The 22,588-nt window shown below is 43.1% G+C and overlaps 1 protein-coding gene across 1 annotated transcript in view; it reads left to right on the top strand.

Moving 5' to 3' along the window:
* Positions 1–22,588, top strand: part of LOC142217985 (protein shisa-9-like) — a 96,014-nt gene that overhangs the window by 1,429 nt on the left and 71,997 nt on the right. The gene's annotated exons all lie outside the window — the stretch shown is intronic.

Below are 22,588 nucleotides of genomic sequence, written 5' to 3'. Positions count from 1 at the left end.
AAAAGTTGCTGTGTTCGATGCAGTTTTTCAGTCGTGAAAATACATAGTATAAATGGTAGTTTTCCAAGTATATTCATGTAGCAGCTTTTTTATTAATATGTTTCTTAACAAATTGTCTTGCATGTACAACCAATTTATTTGCAATCACTGATTGCCAAGCCAAGGAACATATTTCCAGTTCATGACAATGGTCAGATGGACCAATATGATCAAAAATGGTTGTGCATTACAAAATTAATGTGTGAATCCATCACTTCTGTTGTTATTTTGTCTTGCAATGAGCTCTATGCACTAATGTAACAAACACTAGTTTCAGTACAATAAAGTACACACAAAGTATAATAGTCTCCATATGAAGTATCCATTGGACGTATACCTCTGATTGAGGCCTGTGATGTATTCTACTGTATAGACATCCATTCCATTGTCAGCATTTCCTAGCATGCATGGTAATGGAACAGGGCATAATCAATATTGCCGTCAATGTTCAGCACGGGTCCTACCAAGTCCTTACAAGTCTCTAGAACAAAATGGCCACAGCTCTATGTAAAGCACACCTTTGTATTTTAATTTTCTCACACATGACACAGTTGCTAACATGGAGTTGTGTAGAAGCTCCATCATAGATCCACTCATTTGTGTTGAAGTACCATACACAGTGCATAAATTCATTGAATATCCTGGATGGAAAACACGCCACTTTGCAGAATTTGCTGCGTTTTTTTGAGTCAAAGTCAAAACTGGCTGGAAACGGAATGGGAAATTTAAGCCCTTTCATGTCTCCTTTCTGTGAAATACAGTCTTGGCTTTGGTTTTTAAAAAACGAAAAAAAAAAAACCAAAAACCCAGTAAACTCTGCTGCAAAAAAGCAGCTTTACTACAACATATGTATGGCCTCAGCATTGGAATTGGAATCCAGGTGTTTTCAGTGGTTTTCACTGATCCATGCATTCAAATGAATTGAAAGAGCCGCCATTATGGACAGATATAGACTCTTCTATTTGTGGCTCTTCAGTTCGACCTGGAAGTTCAGCCACTAAAACTACAGCTGTGTGTCTGGGCCCATTGCAATGCATGTGTCCGTACTTTACTCAGCAATTGTGGTTCCATAATTGCCAATCAAAAGTATCTTCATGCTCAGGCCTTAGGCTTGGTTCACACATCAGTATGCCATCCGTCCATTTGAATTCAGTTTGAGATTTAAAACGGACTGATGCACATACTGATTGCATACTGACAGCTTTTTATGCTGATAGCAAACGCTGTCTGTCCCCTAGAGGACAGATAAGGGGATTAAAAGTAGCAATTGTAAACAGAGTAGAGATAAGGACATTTATTATATGCTCTTATCTCTACTCTGTTTACAATTTTCTACTTTTAATCCCCTTATCTGTCCTCTAGGGGGCAGACAGCGTTTGCTATCAGCATAAAAAGGTGTCAGTTTGCACTCGGTATGTGCATCAGTCCGTTTTTAATCTCAAACTGAATTCAAACAGACGGATGGCATACTGATGTGTGAACCAAGCATTAGGGTTATTCTCATTTAAAAAATTGAAGTGTTTTTTTTTTTATCTTAATCTTTACCCTGTGACACTTATGACATTTGTGACACTGTGCAGACATGCTTGATTGATTCTGTGGTTGCAAATGTTGTCTAGTAACATCCCTGTAAGACAAATGAACGTTTGGTTTCGATCAGGTCTTGTTCGACAATCCATAAGCACAGAGTTATTCATGGATTTCTGCACAGTTTGAAAGGTATCAAAATTTACCAGAGTAAATAATGCATCTGAAAGGTCCTTATGGCCAGGTTCACATTAGTGTTACCTTCAGAAGACCAGAATAACAGAGAGATGGACAGCTAAAATAGAGGTAATACGGAGTATGACTGACCCAATTAACTATAATGGGGTCTGTTGTTTAAAACTGAAACCGATGGAGGAAAAAGTCTTCTGTGCTGGATTTTTACCTCTGTGTATTTTCAGGTAGATACTCTGACGGAGACTCCAATGGAATCTCCAGCACAGATGTGACCATAGCCTATCTTATAGGTACAGGTGCAGCTTGGTAATCAATGGTAGCTTGCATGCAGACACGTACTGGTATCACGTTGAAAACAATGAATGCCAGGAAGTATAGTCTAATATTGACATTAGTATGTTTGAGGGTCAGAGGTTATAACTAATTTCTCTTGTTATGTGATTTTTAATAGAAATCAATATTAGCTGGAAGCCTGGGGCATAACTGAATGGCAATATGAACAAAGCATTTTTTCCCATAGAGAACAAATGCATGTACACTTAAATCTTTGGAAAAAAACACTTATGGTAGAGTAGATCATTTTTAACGTGGATTTTTTTTTTTTTTTTTTTAAATACAGTCCACAGGATTGTATTTTATTATTATGTGTCTTTCTCTACATGTGAGAAAATTGTTAAATTATAATAACGTTATTATATCATTTTCATTTTTTTTCTATTAACAAGTAACCTTATGGTCAGGTTCAGACACTGCATTTTTTTTTTTTGGCAAATGTAATTAGTGTAATTAAGGCCACATATTCACAGTGCAATGGAATGAATCCCAGTAACATAGTGTAACGCAATAGTTGATCCCCAGGATAAGGGTGCATTCACACTACGTTTCCTGAAGCTTATTCTGAACGTAAAACACGTTCAGAATAAGCGGTGTATAAAGCAGCTCCATTCATTTCTATGGGAGCCGGCATACGAGCGCTCCCCATAGAAATAAATGGGCTGCTTCTTTCACTGCGAGCAGTCCCATTGAAGTGAATGGGAAGTGCTGGCGTGTACGACTCGGCATGAGCAGAGCTTGCAGTATACGCCGGCACTTCCCATTCACTTCAATGGGACTGCACGGAGTGAAAGAAGCAGCCCATTCATTTCTATGGGAGCCGGCATACGAGCGCTCCCCATAGAAATAAATGGGCTGCTTCTTTCACTGCGAGCAGTCCCATTGAAGTGATTGGGAAGTGCCGGCGTGTACGACTCGGCATGAGCAGAGCTTGCAGTATACGCCGGCACTTCCCATTCACTTCAATGGGACTGCTCGCAGTGAAAGAAGCAGCCCATTCACTTCTATGGGGAGTGCTCGTATGCCGGCTCCCATAGAAATGAATGGAGCTGCTTTATACGCCGCTTATTCTGAACGTGTTTTACATTCAGAATAAGCTTCAGGAAACGTAGTGTGAATGCACCCTAAGTCTTAATTTTTAGAGATTCTCTAGTAACTGGTACAGGGCCAAGGGACTGGTGGAAGGCAAATGTGGTGCCAATTTTCAAAAAGGCTCTAGGTTTTGCGGCTGTTGTAAGTGGCGTACCCCAGGGTTTAATGCTGGGTCTGCTGTTATTTAAAGGGATTCTACCATTAAAAAACTTTTTTTTTTCTAGGTAACACGTCGGAATATCCTTTAGAAAGGCTATTCTTCTCCTACCTTTGGAAGTGATCTCCGCCGTGCCGCTCGTTCAAAATACCGGTTTGTACCGGTATGCTAATTAGTTCTCTCGCAGCGATGGGGGCGTCCCCCAGCGCAGGAGATCCCCATTGCTGCTCGAAAACTGACTCCAGCGCCGCCTCTGTCTTCTTCTGCATCCGCCCCTTCCTTCTTCGGCTTGACGTTGGACACCTGCGCAGTCATAGTGCCGACACTGCAAGTTCACGCATGCGCAGTACGTTCAGCGAAGTTAATTGAACAGAGCGTACTGCGCAGGCGTCCGACGTCAAGCTAAAGAAGGAAGGGGCGGATGCAGAAGAAGACAGAGGCGGGGCTGGAGTCGGTTTTCGAACAGCAATGGGGACGCCCCCATCGCATCTCCTGCGCTGAGGTCCGCCCCCATCGCTGCGAGAGAACTAATTAGCATACCGGTACAAACCGGTATTTTGAACGAACGGCGCGGCGGAGATCACTTCCAAAGGTAGGAGACGAATAGCCTTTCTAAAGGCTATTCCGACGTGCTACCTAGAAAAAAAAAGTTTTTTAATTGTAGAATCCCTTAAACTTATTTATTAATAACAGCACATGACACCAATGTATGTAGTACAGTGCAGTCTATGGAGGTTGTATATAGGGACAAGCAGACTTGGATAAACTGAGTGTTTGGGTATTCACTTGGTAAATGAAGTTTAATGTGGATAAGTGTACAGTTATGCATCTGTGTAAAAATAACTCACATGACATATGTCCTAGGGGGAATAAAAGCTGGGAGAGACCCAGGTGGAGACGGACCTGGGTGTACTTGTAGATGATAGATTAAGTAACAGCATGTAATGTCAGTCAGCTGCTTCTAAGGCCAGCAGGATATTGTTGTGTATTAAAAGAGGTATGGACTTGCAGGACAGGGATGTAATATTACCACTATATAAATCATTGTTGTGGAATATGCATTTCAGTTCTTGGCACCAGTTTATAGAAAGGATGTTGGAACAAGTTGAACAGAGGGCCACAAAACTGATAAGGGGCATGAAGGACCTCAGTTATGAGGGTTTACATTTGTTTAGTCTAGGGAGGAAGCATTTAAGGGGATATATACAAGAAGTATGGGGAAAAACAGTTTCAAGTAAAATCCCTTCAAAAAACAAGATAGCATTCCCTTCATCTAGAGAAAATAGGATTATTCTAGAGAAGCCACAAGGCTTCTGTGGAATAGCTTTCCCCAGGAACTGGTCACAGCAGCGACAGTCGGCAGCTTAAAAAAAAACAACTTAGATTACTTTTTAGAGAAAAATAGCATTGATGCTTATGTAAAAGAATGTTGTAGAATGTTTTATTCTTTCCCATTCCCTGGTTGAACTTGATGGTAATACTTTTTGTTTTTTAAATGGTACTATGTTACTATGTGATAGCAGTTATTACCAATCCAAATCATTACTGCAGGAGCCTGACTGACTGTCACTGCTGGGCTTTTTGCATTGATCTTATGGGCACAGCTCCTGTGACATCACACTGATGTAGAAAATCGCCAAAAAAGGACCAATCCAATCCACATTCTACTATATGTCTATATAGGTGCTGTGACCATATCACAGCAACATAAGGTGATTATTGGTGTATTTGAGTGTTTATTTGGAATCCTGCAAAGGGTAATACACCAGGTGCCGCGCGGTGCTTTCTGTTTTGTGTTTTTTTCTAGTTGTAATCACACTGATGTAGATGTATAGCATTTTGCAGAAACAGTTGCCTTTAAATCTGTTGTGAATAGGGCTTGCAGATTATAATAAGGACAAGATGTTTGGGTGCCTGAGGCCCGAGGCTGTAAGAGGGCCCAAGGCAAGCTTTTGACAATACAGTTGATTATTGTTGTGGGACACGGGAGTGTACTGGAGGTGAGTATTTGTCTCACAAATATTAGCGGGGTAAACACAGCAGCCAAACCCTACATTTTTTAAATATCAAGAAGTGATTCCGTGATCCTCAGGTTTGTGTCACTACGGCACATTACACTGTGAGGAGGGGCCACTACTATTACTGTACTTTTGCAGTTGTTCAATATGAGCATATGTATATGTGCAAGGACATGAGAAACTATAATCCCATTGCTCTGACTGGACAGCTGCCTTACTTGTGGTGGTATGAGAAAAATATTTTTTAAATTTGTATACTAGACATTTTTGAACACAGTATATGAAAGTATATGTAGCCCATCTTAAAATCTATGCGACCTGTAGATAATTCCTGTGATCAGAGTCCACTCTGATCATGAGCATTACTATTTCAGAGCCCCGCCTAAAGAGTAAAAATAGTCCTGGACCGGCCCCGTACCTTTCAAGTTGCAGGCCAGCTCCTGTACAACGAGATTGCAGGAGCCAACCTGTTGCCATGACAGCCGGGAGCCTAATAAATGCTACCAGGTCTGTCATTGTAATATTACTACTGTGACTGGTCTATTACCAGCCTCAATACTAATGTACAGAAACTTCTACAGACAGCAATACAGTTGTATTGAAGTCTATGTGACTTGCAATCAAAAGTTCAAACTCACCCCCTTTCCCCAGAATACATATAAAAGTAGAAAATTACTGTGAAACACACTCACATTAGGTTTTCACTGTTTCGTCTCTGATTTGAATAATAAATTATCAAAGCAATACACTTTCCCCAAAATGGTACAACTAAAAAGAACATCTGGCCCCACAAAAAAAGTGCCATATGCATTTCCATACGGCCATTTGTCAATGTGACCTTGCAGCTGTTGCAAAACTACAACTTCTATATATTAAATAATTTACAATTTTTTTGCTTCAAATTTTTTCCCCCTATTTTCCTCCTCTAAAACCTAGGTTCATGTGTGTGAACCTATGGTCCAGTGCATCTTATAGTCCAAAAAATACGGAATATTAATGAAGTCAGCAACATGACAATCTTTAATTGCTCGACAGTTGTGTCCAGAGTTGCTGTGTAGCCCTAGCCTTACTGACTTAAGGTATCTCATGATTCTGTTTTATAACAAAATCATGTAATTTGATTCTTACTACATTAACCTGAAATCTGTCGTAATAGTATGGATCCATCCTGGGACTTTACATGTACACCCTGGTGCATGTGATTAACTATGGCAGCTGCTCCACTTCAGAGCGGCCGCACTAGCTGCTGGGTTTTTTTTTGTGTGTTTTTTTTAAATGTAGATCACATATAAATATAAATTAATAAAGTACACATAAACACATTAGGCATCCCTGAGTCTGGAAATACTCAAACTATTAAGATATAAAAACATTTGTCTTAAATGGCAGGGTTCACACTACCGTTGGATTCTGCTCAGAAGGTGTCCGTTTAAAATTTTTTTTTTAAATGGACACCTATCATAACCAATACAAACGGACAGTAATTGATGGCTATCAGTTACTATCTGTTAGTAGTCCATTGCCCATAGACTTTAATGTTAAAAAAAATAATGGATACTTGCTGTCCGTTTAATGCCCACTCCATCTCTCTCACTACTGACCTGACTCGAATGGAGTTGCTGCAGGTAAGTTCATGGTCTTGAATCTACTTTCTGTGAAACTCAGCATAGGGTCTATGTCTAACAATAAGCCCCGCACAGCACATAGGCAGCATCCCACCAAGGTCCAGATCACAACAGCATACAGGACACAGCCCCCATGGATTGGTATTGCTCCAGCACACCGGTGGCAGCACCACAGGGACTGAAGGCCCCCTCCCACCCGCAAGGCACAACGGGGGCAGCCCACCTCCTTCCAAGACATAGGTGGCAAGACCCTAGGGGCCAGACCCCTCCAATACACTGGCAGCACCCCAGAGACCACCACCAACTCCCCCACCCACACACACACACACACAGGCAACACCACAGGAACCCCTCCACTTACATGAAGGTAGTACCCCGGGGACCAGCACACCATTCGGCAGCACCCTTCAGACCCTCTGCCACATGCACACAGGTGGAAGTCCTCAAGGGACCACCTCCAGAACCCCCTCTTACACAAGCAATACCCCAGAAACCCCCTACACAAAATCAATACCCCAGGGACACACGCAGCAGTCCCCCAAGGACCCGAACCTCCCAAGACCCTGTTCCCCCATTACATTCCAGCAGCATCCCAATGACCCCTGCCCCTCGTTTAAATGCCAGACGCACACCAAGGAGACATTCCCCCACATTTACATGCCAATGGCACCCCGGGGACTCTTGTTTCCACCCCTTTTAGTTACCAGATGTGCACCTGGGACCCCTACCCCCTATCCATGCCAGCAGCATCCCCCTTTGATGCCAACAGCACCCAGAGGTCCCATGCCTTTCTTAAAATGCCAGAAGCACCGCAAGGACCCCTTTAGATACCAGAAGCACCCTGAAGTTTCTGGCCCCCATATTAATATGCCAATGGCACCCCTGTGCCCCTTGGATGCTAGAAACACAAGAAAGACCAGCAGCAACGCAAGGATCCCTGCCCCCTATCCATGCCAGCAGTACCTCCCTTAAATGCCAACAGAATCCCAAGGACCCCTACCTCCTTTTACATGGCAGAAGCACCCCAAGGACCCTTGCCCCCTTTTAGATGCCAGCAGCACCTAATGTAGAATTTCAGTATAATAATATTTTTTAAGCTAGTGATAAGTCACTTATTCAGTTCTCTTTTTAATGCCCACCCTTAGATATCAGCAGCACTCCAAAGACACCTGCCCTCCCCTTTAGATACCAGCAGCACCCCAAGGATCCCTTCCCTCCTCTAGATGTCAGCAGTACCCAAATGACCCTGTATCCCTCAATGCCATCGGCACCTCAAGGCCTCCTATCCGACCCTAAACATCCAATCCCCCAGACCCTCCAGGATACAGTCCCATGTAAAACATCACTCTTTCTTCAATTCTTCAACATACAGTCCCTTGTAAATACATCACTCTCTCCCCTCAGTCTCCTCCAATATGCAGTCCTATGTAAAACAATCCTATCACTCGCCTTCCATCATGCAGTCCCACAAAACACCTTACTGTTGTCTGTTTTCCATCTACATCAGTGGTGCCCAATACGTCGATCACGATCTACCGGTCGATCGCAAAGGAAGTATGGGTCGATCGCGTGACATTTTTTATTTATTTATTTTACTTTTTTTGTTTGAACCAGCGCAGGAGAGCTGCTGCTCTCCTTGTGCTGGTATAGACGTCTACGTTTCAGTGTAGGCGGCGTCATCACGCCGCCTACGCTGATACGTAGACGTCTGCCAGGAGAAAAGGATGCGGCAGCGGGAGGAGCAGCAGCAGCATCGAGGTCAGTAAGTGTGAGAACTTTATGTTTGTTTTATAATAAGCCGCTACCTGCTGGAGTATTCCCAGCAGATAGCGGCCTATTTACCAACCTCTCCAGACATGTTCACTGCCGCCCCTGCTTCCCCTTGTACTATAGGCCATGACAGGCGGTAGTGAATAGGGCCAGGCCACGATACCACTACCGCTATTATTATATTTGGGGGTCTTTTCAGACCCCCGAGTATAATAATCGGAGCCCCAGGGGAGGTGAGAGAACATAATAAACAATGTTACTTACCTCTCCGGGATCCGATGTCAATCTGACAATGCTGCGGCCCAGGCCCCGCCCCCAAGAAATGGGTAGTAGATCTTTTGACTCGGTCATTTTATAAGTAGCTCGCATGCTGGAAAAGTGTGAGCACCCCTGATCTACATGTACTCCCTTCCTGCTTCCCCTATAGAGCCACCCTGCACAGTTGATGTGGAGCTGTGTAGAGGGATAACCAAGACTGGGCTCTAATGGTCACCTGCACAGCCTCTAGGAGAGTTATTCATCGCCCCAGGCTCAACCAGAGGCAGCCCTAAGTCAGGGAATTCATGTATGCATCTCTGAGACATATGCCAGCCGTGCCAGGAGTAGCAACGGAGGAACTGACAGGAGAAACGTATTTGAGCCTAGTCTCCAGGTAACCAAATCCCTGTCAGTGACTACTCGCCCTACTATATTTCTATCCTACTAAATTGGGAGTGGTACGAGAAGAGGAGTAGTGGAGGACTATCATGTTAGAGCCTGTAACATTCCGAGACAGCCTCCTTATGAACAAGGCAGTGGGACTGAACTGCAACTGTTACCCCATCTGCAAAGCTGCTGGTTGTTCCAGACGGTTCTAGTTAATAAACAGTTACTTTGTGTCCACTGCAACTCTGGACTCCTGAGTTGTGCCTGCATCACCTTCAGGGCCCTCCTGAACACCACCACAGCGACTCAGAGTACAGAGGTCCCCTCTCCAATTAGGAGTGCCCAGGGGGAAATAATACCGCTACCACCACCATCAGGTAGTGCTGCAAGAACCCCTTGACTGTGTCCGGCCCTGGAGCAGGATTGGAGTGTGTGAGGAGTGTCCCTGGCCTAGAAGGTGGCACAGCCAATGTCACTACTACTCCCATACTCCAGTCTCCTGCACTGGGTTGCGGCAGTATGTGTCCTGGCTTGTGGCTTACGAGCTACTTACTAGCAGAGAAGAAAGCAAGAGGCTTCCTCCTCTATTATGTACTTCAACTGCATCGGTATCATGCAGATGCTGATGCAGTTAATATGTAATATGTGTTGTGGTTGCCCCGAGGTGGGTACCCTAGTGTCATTGGGCCCGGAGCTGCTGCCCCCTCTGCCCCCCGCTAGTTACACCTCTGCCTCTATCGATTTCCCTCTCAAATCCTACCATATTACTACCTCTCCTATATATAAATACAGAAATTATCTTTGATCAGGTCTTACTTTCCCCTACCAATTTTGGACCACAACCTTCTTTCCTTTGCCATCAAAGGTTTTTGTCCTTCTCAAAACGCACTGACTTTCCACACGTGAATCTACATGCTATTAACCATCACCATTTCTCAGACAGCCTACAATCATCACTGTCCCCATGTCTTTTTCTGTCCTGTTTTCCACAAGCACTATGAGACATTCAAAAATACACTGGAGAAAAGTAGCATCTTCAGTTCTCCTACCCTCCCAATAAAGATGCCAGTAATTTAGACACATGCCTCAAACATGTTTTCTCCAGCAGCACTAAAGATGTCCTGAATATCTGTGGAGAAGATCAAATGCATCTGCAGATTTCCTTCACTTCAAATTTATACTCAAAGCTTATAACTCTGTCCTTTACTTTACCAAACAAGCATATTTTACCACTCCCTCCGTATACCGAAGGTACAGGTACCTGTGACGGATTTTAGTGCTCAAGAAATGGCCACATACTTTAACCCCTTCCCACCGCGGGATTTTTCAATTTTTGTTTTCCGTTTTTCACTCACCCCCCCCCCCCTCCCCCCGTCCAAAGCTCGTAATTTGCAATGTATTGCAAAATAATGTCATTTCTACTGCAGGCTACATAGAGTACCCTGGAGCTTGCTTCGGGTGCCTGCGATCACTGGTAAAATAGTGGCACCCAGGCGCTGCTGGTAAAATGGCACCTCAGTCAGCATTGACCAAGGCACCTGAGGGGTTAATGTCCACGATCAATGTGGGCACCAACTGTGGGCATTAACACATGGTGTCTGCTGTATACGACAGCAGACACCGGGCAACTATGGTGGCTGCCAAGCTTGCATCTAATCAGCAGCCAGCTGCCCCGGTGATGTCACAGCCCTATAAAAACCAGCAGCCATTGTAAGTACAATCATTTTGCATCACTCTTACTGCAGGGACAGACATCAGCAGGGAAAGAGGATTGCAAGTGAAGGGAAAGTATAAGGAGGAAATCAAAGAAGAATTTGGGGTAATTGCAGCGTCATTAATAGAAAGAAATTTAACACACATTGCAGCGCTCACTGCCACTATACTGCTGCTCATTACTCATACCTGTGTGTTCCAAGTGGAACATAACAAGCCTTTTATAGCAAAAAACTGTGAATTATCATCCACGCATACCTACACTCACCTGTTCTGATGCCTTTTTAAAACCCTTGAATAGCGGGGAAAGAAATTAGGGGCTCATTAGCCATTTTGTTCCAAGTATACAATTACAGGCCATTTCTCAATACAGTTGTGGCAAAAATCAATAATTCTTAGCCACTAACCTCTGTAGTTAGCGGCTATTCTAACGCTTATTTAAAAGTGTTTATTAATAAGGAAACAGACAAGAGGCATATATGCAGTTCTGTTCCAAATCTAAATTTACAGGCCATTTTGCAGTACAGTACTGCCAAAAAATCCTGAAATCTCTGCCTTTATCACACTATTTTTTTTAAAGGTGTTCATTATTGGGAAAAAGAAATAAGGGGCTTATTCACCGTTCTCTTCAAAGTAAAAAATTACAGAAAAGTACCGCTTCCTACCTTGAAATGCAGGGGCGGATCCAGGGCCGGGCGAGCAGGGGCCCCCGCGGCAGGGCCCGTACCTAACATAACTTGGGTCGGTCGGCAGGGCAATTGCCGAGGGCCCCAGCACTTGCAGGGCCCCCCTGTCGGTCCTCTATCAATAGCTGCAGCTCCCTGCACACAGTGTGCTTCACACATATACTTTCCCTATTAGGAAGTATATGTCGGAAGCACACTGTGTACCTGCAGCATCGGCTGATAGACAGCAGCCAGCCAGGGAGCTGCAGCTATGGATAGAGGACGCTCCCACCTCACCCCCCTTCTCTGGCTGCCCTCTGTCAACCAATGAGAGGGTGAGGAGAGCAGAGGAGGCGGAGCTTATCGCTCTACAGAAGATCCCTGCCGTCCTGCATCTTACACATGAGAGGGAGAAGTTCAGCAAAGTGAAAGTAAAGACAGAACACCAGGTACAGGCTGGAGGGGGGTTACTCTGCCTATTACTGTCAGGCATTTGGAGTTATTCATTTAGTTTTGGTAACTCCATGTGCCTCATATTAATAGCAACTAACCCCATCATGTCCCTCACATTAACCCCCTGTGTACTTCACCATAAGGGTTACTGATGTGTGAGATATATAGGGGTAATAATCATGAAGATACTTCATTATTACCTCCATGTCTCTCACATATCAGTAACTCTTATGTGAGGCACACAGGGGGTTAATGTGAGGGACATGATAGGGTTAACTGCTATTAATATGAGGCACATGGAGTATCTTAGGGGGCGTTCACACTACTGTTAGAGTCTAATGGGTTCTTACCAAGCAGACCGAGGCATAGACTGATGTCATCAGATGGAATGGTTCAGAAAATGAAAAAGACACACAAATCCAAGTGTATAGTACACAAGGGTAAGAGCTCTGCGAAGAGCCCGCCCATGAGTAGTTTATTTTATAGTGTGAAAATACAATAAACCAATTTATCATAGTAATGGCATAATCCTGGCTTATAATATACTTATGGATATGATTTCATACAAATTCTGAGAAAAAGGGATGCGGAATGAGGGTATTTCCGAGACTGACCGATTCCACAATTGTCTTTGACCACAGGCTATACTCCCTCTTCCCAGGCCCACTAACACACATCCTCTAACTCTGTATAAAAGTGATAAATGTCTAAGAATAAAATATGTGTATTAGGTTATGGAACAGCAACTTGTTTTGCTCATCTACTGAGAGTACAAAAGTTCATATAAAGGTAACATATGATCCAAAATGGAGTCACTACTGCTGAGCTGAAGCAAGCCAACTATAAGATTACTCTAACAACTCCCCTCTTTTATCATTTTTATACAGGGTCCACAACTCAAATTCCTAACTCCCTTTCCATTGGATAGCAAAGAAGAACCATCCTACCTACTCAAAGTGTGTGAATACTAATTCCACAGATTGAGGGATGCCAGCATCCATCCGGATGGTCCCAACACCTCTATCCTACTAGCTTAGTCCCTAAGTATCATCCTTGAAACCTGTACAAAAAGAACAAAAGGGGAGTAGGCACTTTTACTTGCATCAGAGCGTTGCATGTATATATGGTTCAGAAATGTATCTGTTCATATCAAGATTATATATTGATAGAAGCTATAATCAGTCTGTAGTAAGGTTCAACAAAGTCCATTCACAGAGAGGTTCCAAAGTGAGTTCCACAATATATGCAGTTGGTGATGTCCTCCAAGGCTTCCTTTCCACAACAGGTGCAGGTATACCTTCGAGTTGTCAGCATCACCATAGCTTGAGTGTTGGAACCTTCTACTGTGGTCAGTTTAATCTTTGGTTTTCCTGCAAGACAACATCTTTTTAGTACATTGTTACGAAACATAAAAGCAAGTTTTAGCATGATATACAATATCAGCAACAGGAGACACCCTTGGAGCACAAAATGGAGTATACCAGATATCCAACCGGATAGTCCCTTGAACCAGTTAAGAGGATTCAACCAGGACAGCCAATCCGGCCAGGAGCTCTCCCTCTCCAGTTGTGCATTCCTGAATTCTTCCTTAAATTTCCTTGCTTCATGTAGATCATAAGCAATTCTCAACACACCCTTCTCATCTATGTAATGACAACATGTGGGACCAACAATCTGACACAAACCTCCCTGCGTGGCTGTTAAGTAGTCTAATACCATGGCATGTTGGTTAGTGACTAAAACTAACTGCTTCAAATATACAGTATTCACTTCTACAGCATCAAACAAATAAGTGGTTATATTGTCAAATAATTCTCCAAGGTTTTCTATTCTGTGAGCGTTTCTCAATATTCCAAAATAGTAACCTATCACCGGTATGAAAGTAGTTGCAGTGTCCTGCCAGGTGGTATATAACAACTTATGATAGTGTTCTGGCAGTGGTGGCATCTCTGGAATCTCTGGTGCAACTGTGGGGACCTCCAAGTCTCCCTTCTCATCAGTTTCATCAACCTCTCTTTTTGTAAGAGTGTGCTCGGGCATATGGTGATATGGGATATCCTCTGACTTCCATGTCCAAGTAGCTGGTTCCAATCTGGCCAGGGTGCATGTTCCCCCTATGCCTTCTGGCAACCACTTATAAGCTTTATCACCACATACAGTACGATGTACACATCTTTTGGCAGTTTAAACTGTCCTCTGTTAATTAAAAGGTAAACAATGGAAACTAATGAAGTGGTGTCATAGTACAAACACCAAGATTCTGGAGAATCTTGTTCAAACGTTATGAATCTATAATAGGAGAAAGGAGTGCATTCACTTTTATATTCATTTCTATCAAGCTTGATGCTCATCTGATCTGCTCCATCCCTAGCTGCACTCTCCACTTCTTGTTCGCTCAATCTGCCTTCCCCAGCTTCTCTGTTTCTATAATATGCACCAATTTCTTTACAATGGGTAACATTTCCAGATGGAAATCTACTAGACTGGGTCCAATTGGTATCATGTATGGTCCTTGTGATCTTATACTTGTATAACAATGAATCAGCATGGAGGGATGAGAAACTGATTTTTAATCCAGTTGTGGGAACTTTTCCAACATCTAGATGGGTGACAAGTTTACTTGCCCAACCATTATCTCTAAATTTTGCACCATAAGTACCGTACACATACCAGGCCCCCTCTTTCATAGTGAGATTCACCTGCCACTAGGGTGGAGAAATCCACCCAGTTACTTTTAATGCCATGGAGGTATCCCCTCCTCTTTCCAGATTTAAGGGGTCTAAATTCCAGCAAGGGGCCCTTATGAGTTCATCTATAGATAAGGGTTCGGCAGCATAAGGCATGGAATGTGCAGATATAGGGGAATGACTGCAGATCCAGCAACTGGAAAGATTCTTTAAAGTGGCAATAATATGATGATATTTCAAGAATTTATTGCCCCAACTCCCATCAATGTCATTATACGCTCTTATGATAATAAGACAAGAAGTTAGGATCAAATACTTCCCCGAAATCATTGTTGGAATAGCTTCTTGCAGTGGGAAGCGTGTATCCAGGCTGGTTTACCATCCACTTTCACTGAGGTTGGGGTGGTCAGCTGGACCTGGAATGGGCCGTCAAATCGGGGGTCCAAAGCCTTTCGGACGTGCCTCTTTATGGTGACCCAGTCCCCGGGTTGAAGAGTGTGTGTACCTTCCAATGAATCAGGGTCGTACGTCCCTCCGCCAGTGTGCACGCCTCAATAGGTGCCTTAAGCTCCGCCTCCTGAGCTGAACACCCAGGCGGTAAGGACTCACTCTTCACTACTTCTTCAAGGGTGGTCACCGCATAACCTGTGTATGGTTTGCCATCTTTGTAGTATCTGGATCCGACTATGAAAAATTCTAAATCAGCATTAGTTATTGGCAATTCAGTAACATGTCCTAATTCTTGAGTTTCTGTTTTCATCAATTCCAGACAGTCATGATCTATTGAGTCAGGAGTGTCAGTGTCATTGTCAATGCTGTTGGGAAGTAAAGTTGCTGGGTTGAGGATGCTGCATCTCTTGATGGTAACGTTGGGAGGGGTTAAAAGAGCAACTTCATACTTGGTCAGACGTGCCATGGACAAATGTCTGATCCTTGCTTGTGCCAACAATTCCTGAACAGCATGTGGGACAAAGATGATTAAGTCATGGTCCAGTACAATGTCAGCTACCTTGTCCTTCAATAGGACACATGCAGCCACCGCCCGGATGCAGGATGGGGCACCTCGAATCACTGCATCCAGTTGTGTTGAGTAGCAGCCGAGCGGTCGATGCTTACCCCCATGAAGCTGAGTCAAGACACCCTTAGCATGTCCTACGTTCTCATGACAAAACAGATTGAATGGCAGATCATAGTTGGGTATCCCTAGGGCCGGGGCAGCAACGATCGCTAACTTCAAGTGATGAAACCCTTCTTTTGCCTCATCAGTTAGACCATAAGGCTGACCCTTATTGCAATCCTTCAACACATCAAACAAGGGCTGCATCAATGCAGAGGCAGATGGAATCCATTCCCTGCAATAACGCACGAGGAAAAGTTCTCAATTCCCTGACAGTTGCAGGCAGTGCCAACTGGCTGATTGCCAGTGTCCGCTGCTAATGTCGTTCAAAATCTTGCGCGGACATTAGCAGCGGACACTAGCTGTGTCCGTGACATTCTGCATTCATTTAAAGGGGCTCTATCAGCAAAATTATGCTAATAGAGCCCCACATATGCGTGAATAGCCTTTAAAAAGGCCCCGTAAATGTTATATTAACCCCCGATTCCATTTTTAAATAAAAGCATTAAAACATATATGCTAATCGTACCTGAACGTGCACCATGGGCGGGGATGCACAATGCTACGTCATCTTCGGGCACGCCTGCCTCTTCTGTCTTCTTGTAGTGATGCCCTCTGGTTCCGTGTCCTCTTCCGTCTTTAAATCCTGCGCCTGCGTAGTAGCGCTTCCCTCCGGAGGACTACTGTGCAGGCTCACTTGCCAGTCCCCGTAGAACTACACGAGCGTACTGCACGCTTGCGAACTGCCATTAAGTAAAATGGTGAGTGAGCCTGCGCAGTAGCGATCCGGAGGGAAGTGCTACTACGCAGGCGCGAGATTTGAAGACCTCAAGCCGGAAAAAGACCAATAGGAAGCCGGCGGAAGAGTCGTGACTAGAGGGCGTCGTTCCAAGAAGAAAGAAGAGGCAGGCGTGCCCGAAGATGACGCGGCATCGTGCATCACCGCCCCCAGTGCATGTTCAGTAAGATTTGCATATATGTTTTTATGCATTTATTTAAAAACAGGACTGGGGGTTAATATAACATTTACGGTGCCTGAATAGCCTTTTTAAAGGCTATTCACGCATATGTGGGGCTCTATTAGCATAATTTTGCTGATAGAGCCCCTTTATATGGACATCGGGTGCATTGTTTTACACTCCGTGCCTGTCCTAAAGATGTCCGACTTTTCAAGTGGACAGAAAAAACCTACGTCAGGTTTTTGTAAGTAGGGCCCCGCCACAGTCAATTGCCCAGGGCCCCGCAAAGCCTGGAACCGCCACTGTTGAAATGAGGTAGGGGTCTCATCTTCTCCTCATTTGGTGGCAGGTGGACACGTATTGGGTGGTGATCTCCACAGCGAACTCCTCTTCTCCCAGTAGGATGTAGAGCAGGGGTGCCCAATACGTCGATCGCGATCTACTGGTAGATCGCAAAGGACGTATGGGTTGATTGCCGGATGCAGGGATCCCCGGTGTCTGCTTGTTCACAGTGCAGGCTGAGAGTCATCTCCGGACACTCCGGACACAGGTGGGGCTGCCGCAGCCCCAGCCTGTGCTGTGAACAGACAGACAGCAGGGATCCCTGGGCAGCCACAGAACGCTGCTGTCTCCTGCATTCACGATCCGCCCGGCCCCGGCTACAGACACACCCGTACTGCCCACAATCCCGCCCGGCCCCACCCACAGGCTCGCCCCGGCCCCGCCCTAGTAGATCTTTTGCCTTGGTCAGCTAATAAAGTAGCTGACCAATAAAGGGATTGAACAGGCAAACATGGAAAACCCCTTTAACCCCTTTAACTTTTAAATTGGGAGTACTGAATTTTTTTTTAAAGAAATCATACCCACCTGTCCCCCTGGTGTGTTTTGGTCCTTCTGCTGAACGGGTCTCTTCTGGAATTCTGCTGAATAGCTCAGACAACATTTTTGCGTGGGCTAGCCAATGTGACGGGATGCCGATGCAATGCATCAGTATTACATTGCGGCATCCTGCTCCCGGTTAGGCCCGGATGAATGGGCCTAATCAGGAGGAAATCTTGAGCCTTGGACGCCTGGGGCGGAATATGCAGCAAGATCGAACAGGACTCTTCTTTTTTCCACGTCCTGCTGCAATCTCTGCCTCCCATTGAAAACAATGGGAGGCGGATTCGGAAGGAATCCACCCCCCAAATCCGTGGCAAATTCATCTGTATGAACTGACGCTTAGTGGTCTAGTCTGCTCCAAGGAATAAAATCAACTAACTGACCCTTTCTGCAGCTTTCCATTTTCTCCCTTCCCAGCCAATAATTGGCCAGGCTGAGCCAAGGGAAGCTGTAAAACGCATACAGTATATACAGTGGCATATAACGCAATAAAACCAAAACATTATAGCAGTGTCCATTGGAATGCCACAAAATCATTTTTCAGCAATGAATTGAACCTTTATTTGCAGGAAATATTTTTTTCATTATCATCTATTATACTTGGCCTGGACTTATTACACTGTATCATGGGTGGACACTACAGTGTATTTACACTGTTTTGGTAATCCAATAGTGGCATTTTCATTTTAATTTTGTATAATGAACTGTTATTTTTTCATTGATTTATTTTAGGTATATGCACATTTTAAGATGCTGATGTTTGACTTGTAGATTTACAACTTTAGGTTTAACATATATGTAGAACCCCCTATTTTATTTGCTGGGTTTACAGCCTCTGTCATATGTGAAGTTCACATATTTTATACAGAAAATGTAAATTTAGCTTATTACAAATCACATACTCATATGATTACTCACACATTTTTATGCATTTACACACCTATGCATTGCAGTGTGTTGTATAAGCAAATAAACAATTGCATGTTAAAATTCAATCCCTCTTAGGGAAGTAACATAAATGTGAAAAAAAAATTAAATAGTACTCCCCCAATATAAAAATGCTATCAATTTTACATATAAAAGTGACTGAACAATAAAATGCACATCACCCGATCCCAAAATGCTTGAATTGATAAAATAAAGGTATTTACCCTATGCGGGCACTCTAACATAAAAAAAATCCGAATGATCAAATTGTCTTGTCATGGCGCCTTACCCTTCTTCAAAATGAAATAATAAATGGTCACAAAACCATATGTACACCAAATGTACAGTTAGTGCCAATACAGTTCTCCCCTTACACAACTACATAGAGCAAAGGTTATGTCGAGGTGAAAATGAAAAGTACTCTTGGAAGGCATGGAGTTAAAAAAAAAAAAAAAAAAAAAAAAAGGGAACTTGGCTGTATCCTCAAAAAGGTTAAATCTTTATTATGTATAGGGCAAAAGAAGGTTGCAATCTATAGAGCTTCTGTGATTGTAATCCCAGTGATCAATGAACCCTGTGCTTCATTTAGCCTGAGGCCACAGTACAAAGTGAAAAGTGAAACACAGCCAAAAAATGTTGTGGATAAAAATGCTGCAGAAAAAAATGCAGCGAAAACCTAATAGAAAAAGCAATCCAAAAGAGACTCACTTTTTTCATTGCTTTCCACTGTATTTTGCAGTTTTGCCGTATGAAATATACATTTTCCACAGCCAACCCAATAAAGTGCACTTTGGGTCTTGAAGAGGCCCGTTACTTGGGGTATATAATAGGAAGAGGGGTAATAAAACCTCAGGTTAACAAAGTGGAGGCCATTCAAAATTGGCCCCAACCCTTAAATAAAAGGCAAGTGAGTGCTTTTCTGGGAATTGTTGGCTATTATCACAGGTTCATCCCAAATTCTGCAACTATTGCAGCTCCAATGACAGATCTGACTAAGCGAACATGTTCTGTAATGGTGAAGTGGAGTGAAGAGGCTGAGAGGGCATTCTAGGTCTTGAAGTCAATTCTCTGGGACATAATGCCAACTGCTCGCGGCATTATGTTCCATAGTGGCACCTGCACATGGTATTATGTCCCATCATGGCCCCTGCACACAGTATAATATTTCAACCAATTTTCGCCATTATTATACTGTGGGTTCTCTTCAGACCCCAGAGTATATTAAGTGGAGGGCAGGTGATCAAACACAAAAAAACAATGGAGTACAGGAGAAGTGTGTAACATTGTTATATTTCATCACCTCTCCTGGCACACCGCTTATTATAAGCATAGATGTAGAAAAATAGGCCAGAAAAAACCTCAACTACACAACCATATTATAAAAATTATACAAATGTATTAATAATCCAGATAAAATCTCCTGACGAAGTTCTTTGTGGCGAAACACGTAGGGTTGGCGTCGCTTATATGTCTTCGTCATGTCTCTGGGTCTATTTACTATTTCAAGCATGGCTACAGGTAACCTTTATTATTGTGTATACTTTTAACACTGACTGTGGGATTCATTTGATATTACCATCAGACTACGCACTGCATATTTGGAACTCTGTACTTATATTTAGGGCAGATTGAGGTATTTTCACCTTGTGTGTGTCTGATGGTCTACTTACATGTCTTTGACCAGCCTCAGTTACATTGGTATACCTGTCCTGCTTATATTACTATCTCTTACTATTACAGTCCTATGAAAAAGTTTGGGCACCCCTATTAATCTTAATCATTTTTAGTTCTAAATATTTTGGTATTTGCAACAGCCATTTCAGTTTGATATATCTAATAACTGATGGACACAGTAATATTTCAGGATTGAAATGAGGTTTATTGTACTAACAGAAAATGTGCAATATGCATTAAACCAAAATTTGACCGGTGCAAAAGTATGGGCACCTCAACAGAAAAGTGACATTAATATTTAGTAGATCCTCCTTTTGCAAAGATAACAGCCTCTAGTCGCTTCCTGTAGCTTTTAATCAGTTCCTGGATCCTGGATAAAGGTATTTTGGACAAACAATTCAAGTTCAGTTAAGTTAGATGGTCGCCGAGCATGGACAGCCCGCTTCAAATCATCCCACAGATGTTCAATGATATTCAGGTCTGGGGACTGGGATGGCCATTCCAGAACATTGTAATTGTTCCTCTGCATGAATGCCTGAGGATTTGGAGCGGTGTTTTGGATCATTGTCTTGCTGAAATATCCATCCCCGGCGTAACTTCAACTTCGTCACTGATTCTTGAACATTATTCTCAAGAATCTGCTGATACTGAGTGGAATCCATGCGACTCTCAACTATAACAAGATTCCCGATGCCGGCATTGGCCACACAGCCCCAAAGCATGATGGAACCTCCACCAAATTTTACAGTGGGTGGCATGTGTTTTTCTTGGAATGCTGTTTCTTTTTGGACGCCATGCATAACGCCTTTTTTTATAACCAAACAACTCAATTTTTGTTTCCAAAATGAAGCTGCCTTGTCCAAATGTGCTTTTTCATACCTCAGGCAACTCTATTTGTGGCGTACGTGCAGAAACGGCTTCTTTCTCATCACTCTCCCATACAGCTTCTATTTGTGCAAAGTGCGCTGTATAGTTGACCGATGCACAGTGACACCATCTGCAGCAAGATGATGCTGCAGCTCTTTGGAGGTGGTCTGTGGATTGTCCTTGACTGTTCTCACCATTCTTCTTCTCTGCCTTTCTGATATTTTTCTTGGCCTGCCACTTCTGGGCTTAACAAGAACTGTCCCTGTGGTCTTCCATTTCCTTACTATGTTCCTCACAGTGGAAACTGACAGGTTAAATCTCTGAGACAACTTTTTGTATCCTTCCCCTGAACAACTATGTTGAACAATCTTTGTTTTCAGATCATTTGAGATTTGTTTTGAGTAGCCCATGATGCCACTCTTCAGAGGAGATTCAAATAGGAGATCAACTTGCAATTGGCCACCTTAAATACCTTTTCTTATGATTGGATACATCTGGCTATGAAGTTCAAAGCTCACTGAGGTTACAAAACCAATTTTGTGCTTCAGTAAGTCAGTAAAAAGTAGTTAGGGGAATTCAAATCAATAAAATGATAAGGGTGCCCATACTTTTGCACCGGTCAAATTTTGGTTTAATGCATATTGCACATTTTCTGTTAGTACAATAAACCTCATTTCAATCCTGAAATATTACTGTGTCCATCAGTTATTAGATATATCAAACTGAAATGGCTGTTGCAAACACCAAAATATTTAGAACAAAAAATGATTAAGATTAATAGGGGTGCCCAAACTTTTTCATAGGACTGTATGTATTGATACCATATAGAGACCTGTGAGTTTCTGTTGCACCTTTAGTATCTTGTTGTTCTTTGGATTATTTATATTTTAGGCCTGCTGCAATATTATTTATATTAATTTTATCTGGATTATTAATAAATCTGTATAATTTTTATAATATGGTTGTGTAGTTGAGGTTTTTTCTGGCCTATTTTTCTACATCTATGCTTCTCTGCTTTGGATAGGCCAGGTGTTATAACTAAGAGCCATTTTCCATTCAGTATGCACCGCTTATTATACTCTGGGGTCTGAAGACAGTATAATAATAACAGTTTTGTTTAAGCCGTGTTTGGACCGATCACAACTGCTGGGCTGCCAAGTCAGGGAAATAAGCCTCGCGTGCCACTCTTGGCAAGAGTGTTGGGGGTTGCCGACCCCTACTTTATATAAAGATGGCTTAGAAG

Source organism: Leptodactylus fuscus, chromosome 9 (genome assembly GCF_031893055.1).
Source record: "Leptodactylus fuscus isolate aLepFus1 chromosome 9, aLepFus1.hap2, whole genome shotgun sequence".
NCBI lineage: Eukaryota > Metazoa > Chordata > Amphibia > Anura > Leptodactylidae > Leptodactylus > Leptodactylus fuscus.
Note: the sequence above shows the minus strand (reverse complement) of the source record. Positions and strands in the feature narration are given on the sequence as shown.